At 42.4% G+C, this 12,169-nt stretch overlaps 1 protein-coding gene across 2 annotated transcripts in view; it reads right to left on the bottom strand.

Annotated features, from left to right (window-relative positions):
• Nucleotides 1-12,169, bottom strand: part of LOC118735062 (transcription initiation factor IIB) — a gene marked incomplete at its 3' end in the record, with an annotated part of 135,094 nt that overhangs the window by 122,190 nt on the left and 735 nt on the right.

Raw genomic sequence — 12,169 nt, forward strand, 5'->3', positions numbered from 1 at the left:
TTTGTAATTTTTAAAAATTAAGTTGGCCAAATATGTTTATAATTGGCCTCATGTGGTTACGGATGGTATCAACAATAGGAATCCATAACCAGCAGTATTTTTTTTAATTTTTGGAGTTTTTGGAGTTAATAAGTCACAGAGTGGACCGGTAACAGAGGGGACAAATTAACTCAAAAATACCATATTTTAGCTTTTTATTCGAATTTTGGAGAATTTATTTGTCCACTTAATTAATGTACATAAAATATTTATAAAAAAATTATAAAATAAATAAAAAATCACTTTACTCACCGTTTTTCAACAGTAACAGAGTTGACACTGAATAAGGGTACGTACCCGGCATACAATTGGGTTCCTTACTCAACAACGCACTAAACAAGACTGAACAGTTCAAAACACATTTTGTTGATTTTAGCTAAGTTATGATGGAGAAGCATAAGAGAAATATACGCGTCATAACGTTTAACAAACATTTTTCAATAAAATGAGTGGACGTAACACAGAGGGACCAAAACCTGGGGACACAAATTTTCTTCATAAAAATTATACAAAAAAATTATTTTTCATCATTCTTTTCTATATATGGTATTAATATACACAAACTGAATAACAAAAATTGTAAATATTATTTTTTTTCAATTTTATTTCAACTGAAAATAACTATTAAATTTTTATAAATTGGCTCGGGACACAGGTTTTTGCTAAACCTTTGACATTGAAAATATTTTTTAAGTTATTTTCAGATAATTAATTATTTGTTTTTTTATAATATAGTTACGTAGAATCGATAATAATTTATAAAAATGCAGATATTTTTCTATTTTCTTTTTGAAGAAACAAAATATAAAATAGTAAAGTCTGGGGACACCAATTGGTCATGTTTTTTTAAGAACGACCCATGTACGTCTGTGGGTGTGGGGAGGGCGGCGAAGCTGCTCTCGGTAACTTCCGCGAAGCCGTTCCAATCAGCTTTGTTGAAGTTGGTGTAGGTTCGGTGAACCGCTGGAGCAAAGTCGGTGGGCTTATTGATCGAGATGATTATGGGCAGATGGTCTGATGCTAACGTTAGCATAGGTCGCCATGATATGCTATTTATCAGACCAGCGCTAGCAATTGTTAGGTCTGGCGAGCTGCTGCAGCTGCCCACAATCCTGGTGGGGGCGTCGTCGTTCATGGTGCAGAATGTCGAATCGTCTATCTGCTCAGCCAAACTGTTTCCCCTCCGATCATTGGCCAGGCTTGAGTGCCAAAGATCGTGGTGCGCATTGAAGTCACCTACTACCAATCGGTTTTCGCCTCTGAGTAGCGCACCTATGTCAGGGAGATATCCAGCCGGGCAGCAGGTGACAGGGGGTATGTACACGTTAAATATTTCGAGCTCGACATCGCCTGACCGGACAGCTATGCCCTGACATTCTAGGGTAGTGTCCCTTGGGTCGATGTCTTCTTCGATTAGCCGATACTGCACTGTGTGGTGTAGAATGAACGCTAGTCCACCACCATTATCTCGCTCGCGATCTTTACGGAGCACATTGTAGGCGGCGCAACCCAACAGAGTTGAGTTGCTGTGCAACTTCGTTTCTTGGACCGCAGCTATCATTATGCCGTGCCGACCCATGAAGACTGCTATCTCCTCAATCTTGCTCTGGAGTCCGTTGCAGTTGAGTTGGAGTACGTTCATGTGCCTTGGGAGGCTGGTCGCGATACGGGGGGTCAGAGAAGTGTGGGGCCTACCTTGTGCCTGTTGCGCCTGACGCAGTTGCTGTTGCAGCCTGATGGTAGGTGGCTGCGATATGGGCGTTGTTGTCTGCGTCGGCGGTGCACTACAGCAAGGGGCGCTGTAGTTTGTAGTCCATACGCGAGTGGTGCGTAGACCAGAACATAGCCGGAAGTGGCACCAGCCAAGGCATGTGTTGCATTTGACTGATGTCACATTCCGGTATATTCTGTTCTGGCACACGGAGCAGATGGTGTGGGCAACCAGTAGCTGCTGGTTGGCTCGCGCTCGCGAGTGGGACCGGCCGGTAGGTTGTGTGGGAGGGGTGTGTTGGGAGGTTTGCTGTTGCTCAGGGGAGCTTCTAGGGGCCGTGCAGGCTCTTCGGGTGCTAGGTCGCACCCGTGCATTACGCGAGTGGGTAGCCGTGGAGGCTGATTGTGCCATTTGGCTTGAGCAACAGGGAGCCACAAAGTTTGTGGTCCACTCCCGGTGAGACCTAAGGCCAGAGCAGGTTCTTAGGTGACTCCACCCGTTGCAGGAGTTGCACCTAACCGAAGTGGAGTTCGGGTGGAGTCGATTCTGGCAAACACAGCAGAAGTAAGTTTCAGGTCCGGGGTTGGGCTCTACGCCCGCCCGGAGAAGAAGGATGCGGAGCAATCCGGCTGCAAGGTATTGCTCCATGGACGGATAATGATTAATGTGTATCGCCGATCTAGACGGGGTTAGATCGCCGAAACAACAGCCCTTGGTCGGGTGAAACCCGAGTCATTCCGGTACGTAGAACCGGCTGTCGTGGGAATGACAGCCTTTCCTTTTTTTTCTAAGAAAGGAGTTTCCCTGATCTCGTACGCTGATGATTGTTCGATTTTGGCGTCTGGGAATGGAATTGATGACCTCTGCTCAAAAGTAAACGGCTATCTCTCCAGCCTTTTTCGCTTCTTCACTGCAAGGAGCCTAACCCTCTCCCAAACGAAATCAACGGCGACCCTCTTCACCACCTGGACGAAGGAGGTCAGGCTAGAATTAGGCATTCACGTCGACGGCGCACCTATACCGACGGTGAACAACCCGAAAATTTTAGGGGTTACCTTTGATAGCCTGCTCTCTTTCTCCGCGCACACAACCGCAGTTGTCAACAAAGTACAGAGCCGCAACAAGGTCCTCAAGTCGCTCGCCGGCAGCACTTGGGGCAAAGACAAAGAAACGTTGCTGGCAACATACAAGACAATTGGCCGGCCGGTTCTAAATTATGCTGCGCCAGTTTGGTCACCGGGGACTAGTTGGACGCAGTGGACGAAGCTACAGACTTTTCAGAACGCCGCACTCCGGACAGCGACCGGGTGCCTTCTGATGACGCCTGAGCATCACCTACACAGTGAGGCCCAAGTGCTCCCCGTAAGGGAACACAACAAGATGCTCTGTAAGCAGTTTCTTGTGGGGTGTCACAGAAGTGAACACCCCAACAGACCACTGCTGGAGGAGGAGCCTCCGCCCAGGCACGTCAGGGGGCACCTATTCATGTACAAGGACGCAGTCCAGACCTACACAGACCAACCACTGGACCCAATGACGTACAGACGAGCGATTAACGACATTCATAGGGAGTCTGTCTCCACCTACCTCGACTCCCGGCCTAGGAATGTCGTTATCGGAGCCCAATCACCACCTGTGGAAGAGACGGAGCTTCAGTTACCTAGAGAGACCCGCGTTACCCTGGCTCAGTTACGGTCTGGATATTGTAGCCGCCTAAACAGCTACCTGTCCAGACTCGACCCAAACATCCCAAATGAGTGCCCGGCATGTGGAGACTCCCCCCACGACACCAACCACCTCTTCACATGCCAGCTCAATCCGACTCAACTAACACCTCTCTCCCTTTGGTCCGACCCCATCGAAACAGCTCGTTTCCTGGGCCTACCGTTAGTTGTGCTTGACGATAATGATTAAAAGTTGACCCGAAACAGGCGGGGCTTAGTAGTGCCGCTACAACAACAACAACAGAAAAATAAAACAGGGGGTTCCACCGCGTGGTGTCCTTTCCCCGCTACTGTTTAACTTTTACATTTCAAAGCTCCCTCAACCACCAGAGGGAGTCTCGATTGTCTCTTATGCCGACGATTACTCGATCATGGCGACTGGGAATGGAATTGATGACCTGTGTTCGAAAGTAAACGGATATCTCTCCGAACTTTCTCGCTTCTTCACTGCAAAGTGTCTAGCCCTCTCCCCTACGAAATCCTCCGCGACCCTGTTCACAACCTGGCCGAAGGAGGTCAGGCTACCGCTAGGGATTCACGTCGATGACACACCAATTCCGACGGTGAATAACCCCAAAATACTCGGAGTAACATTCGACAGCTTGCTCTCCTTCTCTGCGCACGCAACCGCTATTGTCAATAAAGTACAGAGCCGCAACAAGGTCCTCAAGTCGCTAGCCGGCAGTACTTGGGGCAAAGACAAAGAAACGTTGCTGGCAACATAAAAGGCAATAGGCCGGCCGGTTTTGAACTACGCAGCGCCAGTGTGGTCGCCGGGGACTAGTAGGACGCAGTGTACGAAGCTTCAGACGGCACAGAACACCGCACTCAGGACAGCGACGGGATGCCTCCTGATGTCGCCCGAACACCATCTTCACGGCGAGGCGCAAATGCTCCCCGTAAAGGAGCACAATATAATGCTCTGAAAGCAGTTCCTGATCGGGAGCCAAAGAAGTGGCGACCCAAACAGACAGCTGCTTGCAGAGGAGCCCTCGCCTAGGCACGTCAGGAGGCATCTATATGAACTGACGGACGAAGTCCAGAGGTTCATCAAGCAACCTCTGGATCCGACTGCTTACCGACAGGCCCTGAACGGCATTCACAGGAAGTCAGTCTCGAGTTATGTAGACTCCAGACCTGTGAATGCCGTTCTAGGCATACAGCCCCCGGACACAGACGAGACGGAGCTTCATCTGCCTCGGGAGACGCGCACAACACTAGCACAACTTCGCTCCGGCTACTGCAGCAGGTTAAACTCCTACCTGAGTAAATGGAATGAGGATGTGCCGAATGAGTGTCCGGCATGCGGAGAGACCCCACATGACTCGAAACATCTCTGCTCATGCCCGGAAAACCCGACAACCCTAACGGCCTTGTCCCTGTGGACCAACCCCGCAGAAGCTGCACGCTTCCTAGGGTTGCCGTTAGTGGAACTTGACGACAACGACTGAGATACCAACCGTCCTGGGCGGGGTTGTTGTAGCCGCTACAACAACAACAACATGGCTATTTTTCGGACAAATGCAAATTGGATAACGGGATACCGCAAGGTTCATCATCTGTCATACTATACGTTGCCTACGCCAACACCTTAATTCGAGCATTGAGAAGCCTAGAGGGAGTTGATTTCATCTCACTTTATGCCGACAATGTTTTCGTACTAGCGTCCGGGAAACTAATCCAAGTTGAACAAGCATTAAAATCAGTAGATCAACGCATGGCAAGGTGGGCAAGCAAAACAGGAGCTATCATTCCTGCACACAAAGCTGAAATTCTGCACGTCTGTCGTAAGCACGGCTGTGACGCGCGATACATTAGAATGCGACAATCGAATGTACCAATAAAAAATAGGATGAGGATTCTTGGTATTATTTTCACAAAGTCACTGCAGTGGAATGACCATATAACCCAAGTAGTTTCAAAATTAAAAAAACATCAATAATTTTTTGAATGTCGTCTGCTCAAGAAATACGGGTCCGCACATGGACACGGCACTAAATATTTGTAAAAGCCTAGTAATGGGAACGGTGCAACATTGTATTACCCTATATGGATGGACATCGTCTGCCAATATCAAAAAGTAAATGCCGCTATGAATAATTGCTTTCGCATAGCCTCGGGTCTTCTTAAAACCACTCCGATTGAAGCACTAAGAAATGAAGCGAAGTATAGTGACTTTGTATCAATACTACACAAACGAGCAGTAAATCTAGGTGCTAATACTTATTCATCCAACAAAGCAGCCCTATCCTCCCTCGTTCAAGAAGCCTCGGTAGAATGTATTTCACCAAAAAGTAGTAACAGATCCGCAGTTTTCAACATCGTCCAATTTATGAAATCAAGTGGCTTACCAATCATCACTCCTCTGTGCGATGAATTACTGCCAGGACTAATATGTAACGCTTGACCTCAGCTTAACCGAAAAAACCAGGAACGACGTGAATCCTGATATATATAGATCCCTGTTTGCGGAAAAAGTTCATCAATTTGCCCCTGACACAATTTATTATACGGACGGATCCTTTTCTGAAGGAGTTTCAACTTACGCTGTCGTTAAACAAACAAGTGGCACTAACTTTGAAATTGAGAAACAGGCGCGGGAAATGTTTAGTTATTGGCCCATCGTTCTTGGGGTGGGGGGCGGAGGGGGCGTGGCCCCCCAAACCCCCTCATTCGAAAGGGGACAGTCGCCACTTTACGAAAAAAATAATAATAATATGTATAGATATAGGTAACGAATGAAAGGCCTTTCAATTACCTTGTAAACTGTGTCCATATTTTAGAAATTGGTTAAACAGTTTTCGAAATACATATAAGCTTTTGAAAATATTGAAAACTCCACGTTTAGCGCCCCATAAAAAGGCTCTTTATAAAGAGGGGAGTAACACCTACTTTTGTAATTTTTGGTCACTAATTTATTTTTTTTGTAAAATTTGGGAATTAGCGTACATTTATCACTCCTATTCGCCTTAAAGCAGCCACTTCACCAACATCTTTTTATATTCCCCTTCACTTTACACTTTACTCTATTTGTTATAACTTTCTTTGTGACTTTAATATAACCAATTAATCACAATACATTAAATAAAAACACCTTTAAAATCATGCGTCTGACTTTGGTTGCATATGCAATTTGGGAAAATTTTCCAAAATGGATCCAGGCTTTGGAAAAAACAAAATATTAGGGAGTATAGAGGAGCTTTTTCAGATTCTAAATCTGAAGACCCCACCCTCCGGAGGCTTATAGTTTTTAAGTAATTCGCATTTAAAGTTGCAAAAAATACCGAATTCAACCTCACTTTTTCCCTTGTACACCAACTGAACTGAAATGCCGGTGCTGCCATACATACTAAAAAATGCAAAAAAAAAAAACAAAACGGAAACAATGAAAAAATGCACATACGCCGCAGGCGAAAATTTTTAATTAAAAATTTTCATAATTTATCGCAGTATCGATTTTATAATAAAAAGGGGAAAATTTTAGTAGACGGACGGCAAATTCTAGAAAAAGGGGGGATGAGTGGGGGTAGAATAGGACCCCCTGATTTCCCTTTTCCCTTCCCTTTTTTCTAGCAACCCTATAGTTCTTATATAATTTATTGTTAAAGTTTTCATATAAACGATGAATAAGATAGCAAAATAACATACAACTTAGTGCCACCAGACTGGAATTTTGAATAATAAAAGCGGATTTTTAATTCGGAATTTTTACTTAGTAGAATTATTATTTCTGTGTTGCCGAAGAAGGGGGGGCTGAACACATTTTGCAGAGAACACCTTTCTGCGTAGGCGGCCTTCGGCCGAACTTAGGGATTATAACCCTCAGGCAGTAGAATTCTCCTTTCTGTTTTGCGAAGAAAAGGAGCTGAACACCTTTTGCAGAGAACAGCTTTCTGCGTAGGCGGCCTTCGGCCGCACTTAGGGATTATAATCCTCAGGCAGTAGAATTCTCCTTTCTGTTTTGCGAAGAAAAGGAGCTGAACACCTTTTGCAGAGAACACCTTTCTGCGTAGGCGGCCTTCGGCCGCACTTAGGGATTATAACCCTCAGGCAGTAGAATTCTCCTTTCTGTTTTGCGAAGAAAAGGAGCTGAACACCTTTTGCAGAGAACACCTTTCTGCGTAGGCGGCCTTCGGCCGCACTTAGGGATTATAACCCTCAGGCAATAGAATTCTCCTTTCTGTTTTGCGAAGAAAAGGAGCTGAACATTTTCTTTTGTATTGATTTCCCCTGTATTCCTTTTTAATCATTGCCTTCTTTGTATGTATTGTTTTATTTATTTATTTATTGGAGTCTATGATTAGTATAGTCTTACAGACTATAATAACAAAAAAAAAAAAAAAACATTAATAAACTGTAACATTAAGAATAACATGTACACAAGGTTGTCTTAAATTCTATCCTATTGGCAAAAATGTTAACATTGTACACTTTGCATAAAGCATTAAAATCACTCATTATCCCTATAATTGGTTCATTTAGAGCATAATTAGTCTTACATAGGTCAATCGAAAACATATCAAGTTGGCGTAGCATCCTCATTGGAGCATTGAGTTTAATGCGATCTAATAGGGAGGGGCAGTCAATTTCCCCACTCAGAATATCATGCAAAAACAACAGACCCGAAATAGTCCGCCTACTACGTAGAGTTTGCAAGCTAATCAACTTGCAGCGAGATATATATAGTGGAGTAGGATTATCAAACCTAATTTGAGCCAAACCAAATTTTAAAAAACATTTTTGTACGCGCTCAATCCTATTATGGTGAACTTCGTAAGAAGGATTCCAGATTATAGAGGCATATTCCAGTTTGGACCTGACAAACGCATTATATAAAAGCTTTCTTGTATAGGGGTCCTTGAAATGGGCACTATTTCGCTTAATGAAAGCTAATGACGATAATATAATTGATATGTTCGACAAATGTGAACGCTGAATCAAACACGACACCTAGATCCTTAATTTTGGTACTCAACTTCAGGACAACATTTGAAATAGAGTAAGACGATAGTAAGGGGGAACGAGACTTGCAATAAGTTACAGAAAAACATTTATTTGTATTAAGTGTTAATTTATTACGACAACACCACTCACAAAAATTATTAAGCTCGGCTTGAAGAACACCAATATCAGAGGCATTTTCAATTTTTTTAAAAACCTTCAGGTCATCTGCGTATAACAGGTATTCACAATGTTTAAAACAAGCACTGGAATCATTCATAAAGAGAACAAAGAACAAAGGACCCAAAATACTTCCTTGCGGAACTCCCGAGGACGCAGTAAAAGGGGAGGAGCTAATCCCATCGACAACAACTTTATTTACTCTATTGCAAAGATAAGACTTTATCCAGGACAGAAAGCTTGAGTGAATACCCAAATGTTTTAACTTTTGCAGGAGTAAATTATGTGACACGCGATCAAAGGCTTTAGATATATCAGTGTATATGGTATCAACCTGGTAGCCACCCACAAACGCTGATATACAATAATTTGAAAAAACGGCTAGGTTAGTCACGGTAGAGCGCCCTGGTACAAACCCATGTTGAGAGGGTGATATTGATTGTTTAATGGCAAATGAAAGTTTACTACTAACAATTTTTTCAAATAATTTCGCAATATTAGGAAGCTTAGAAATAGGCCGATAATTCGAAATGTCACTTTTGTCACCTGTTTTAAAAATAGGAGACACAGAGGTGATTTTCCAATCATCCAAAAAATGACCTGACGCTAGTGATAAGTTAAATAAGAGAAGCAATGGCTCGGAAATAGATGCGATGCATTGCTTAAGAAAATAAGACGAGATTTGATGAACATCCACTTGTTTGGAGGTCTTTAAGCTTCTTATACCGTAAAAAATATCATCTTCCGATAACATCAAAGATCCGAAATCTACCGATGCAGGACTATTATTGTAGGTAGCCTCACCACTCGAAGAATAATCAGTTACAAAATTTGATTTGAAAAAATCAGCAAACAAATTTGCTGTGTCATTCATTGAGGATGACTGCTTCCCTTCGTAATGCATGGAAATTGGAAATGCCGATGAAGTACGCTTGGAGTTGATAAAGGACCAAAAAGCTTTTGGATTAGTTTTGATGTTATTTTCGAAACCCATTAGGTATTTGTTATATAAAAACTTGTTTAAACAATTGAAATAAGCCATATATTTCTCAAACAACACTTTATGCTGCATACTATCACTATTTTTAAAAAGTATATAAAATTTATTTCGTAAATTCTTTAATTTTTTTAGCCTCCTATTATACCACGGTAGTTTATGAACACGGTTGGAGAATGTTGGGATGTTTTCCCTAGTAATTCGTTCAAGTTGAGATCTGAATTTAACAAAACAATCCGGGAGACTACACTCCGAGAATAAGATTTCCCAATCCACGCCAGAAATTAGGTTATTTATATGCTCAAAGTCGCAACGTGAATAATTAAAATTCGACCACAAGGCAGTTTCTTGTGGGCAGGCAGAATACTCATAAAACTCAAGCTCCAGTATGAGTGGGATATGATGCTTATCAGTTGGAGATATTGGACAGTCTGACCTGGATAGCTTAAACCTAAGGTCGTATGAGATAAATACAAGATCTAAAATCCTATTAAGCTCATTTTCAAAGTGATTGATTTGTCTTAATTGTAAGCTATAGAAACCGTCTATTAAATAAATTTCACTAGGGCAATTTACATTACTAGGAATGAGCACAGTATCATCCGGAAGGCATGACCACATAATTTTGCTGAGATTATAGTCACCAAGTAGACACAATTGGGCTTCCTTATTTGAAAATGATGATAAATTTAAAATATTATCTACATGGTCACTATATAATTTCTCTGAGCTGTTAGGAGGTATATAGGATACGCAAATGTATAGTTTCGCACCATCACCATCAATAGATACACATAGCTGGTCGAGTTGAGAGTCAGCATTTTTTAGGGTAACGACTGCGGCCCCAATACCAATTTTTACAGCAATGAGAACACCGCCCCCACGAGTGGTATCTGTCGCTGTACTGTCTCTATCCTTGCGAAAGACTGAAAACAAATTTCGGTCGAAGAACTCCTCATTGCAAAAATTCGCGTTAAGCCATGTCTCGACTAAGACAATAACATCGAAATCCGTATGAGTTGTAGCAAGATAAACATCATTTACTTTGGTTCTCATGCCAGAGATATTTTGAAAATAGATTTTTAATGGATTATTATGCGTAGGAGGAACAACTAACTAAGAGGAGGTTGCCCTCCTTGTTTTTGAAAAAAACGGAACTGTCGAATATTAACATTTGTTGGCCAGATTTCTGGCTTCAGCAAATTAAAATATACATCTTCAGGAACTCCCAATTTGAAGTTGATATATTTTAGTGATGTCTCATTTGTATCCTTCTTTACCAATTTATAGCAGGCAATTTGTTGCTTATCAACGATGACTTGCTTCGACACGTAATTAATAATATCGACTTCCGAAACCGTTGGCTTGAACGATGATAAATGGAGCCACTTAAGAGGCGAAAATACTCCCAGATCATTATTTTCATTACGGCCAACCACGATATTTTTCCGCTTGGGCACTTTCTTTCGCGGAACAGTGATCCAATCAGCACCGAGTTGCGGCTGGGTAGATGCATTTAATATATCTGACGAAACAGTTTGCAGTTGTTTTGATGCAGAGGGCAAAGCATTGGGAGTAGCATTGATAACAGCAGTGGAAGGTGAAGATGTATTAGTAACAGTAGCCAATGCAGTTGATAACGCAGTCAGCATCTGTTTAGAAGCTGATGACCAAGCGACAGAAGTGACATTATTCACGTCAGCGGAAGAAGATGAAGAAACATTGTTTGCTGTTATCATATTAGCTGATAATGCAGTTCGCATTTGTTGAGAAGCCGACGGCAAAGCAGTTGATAACGCAGTCGGCATCTGTTTAGAAGCTGATGACGAAGCGACAGAAATGACATTATTCACGTCAGCAGGAGAAGATGAAGAAGCATTATGTGCAGTTATCATATTAGCTGATAATGCAGATCGCATTTGTTGAGAAGCCGACGGCAAAGCATCTGAAGAAACATTATTATCCACCTCCGCTGAAGTAAGTGAAAGTGCATTGTTAACAATCGCAGAACTCTCAGATCTCTCCATAGCCGAGGTTGGTGACTTCGCTCTCCGTAGGTCAGGAAAACCGTTTAACTTATTCTTGTTGTTGTTCACCTTAGCAGTTGAATTAGAATTAGCAACAACATCCTTTAGGGCACCGAATTCTGTACATAAAGTTTTTAAACATGATGAAACATTTTTGTTGTGTTCACAGTTTTTTTGATTTATTAAAGCAATTTCTTTATGAATGTTACCAAATTGGTCCATTATTGTGGTTACAATAGAGTCTAAGCCATTTTTATGCGTAGCCATGAAAGAATCCAAAGACCTTGTTAATTTTGCAGGCAATAACAAACACTCTGGGCAAAGATAGCAGATATGCTTATTCTGGTTAAATAGTCTGACATCATATTCTGATATTTGGCCCACACAGCAAGTACGGTGAAATTGTTTTTGACAAAAACCACTGCACGGCACAGTTAAGGTATCATTTCGCGTAAATGATTTGCCACACTTTCCGCAAGAGTCCATGTTAAAACCACTAACAAACCAAATAGCAAGAGCAGAAGCAAAACACGTCCGCACTCTAGCGCGG

Source organism: Rhagoletis pomonella, unplaced genomic scaffold (genome assembly GCF_013731165.1).
Source record: "Rhagoletis pomonella isolate Grant_MI unplaced genomic scaffold, Rhpom_1.0 Rhpom_scaffold_00003, whole genome shotgun sequence".
NCBI classification, from domain to species: domain Eukaryota; kingdom Metazoa; phylum Arthropoda; class Insecta; order Diptera; family Tephritidae; genus Rhagoletis; species Rhagoletis pomonella.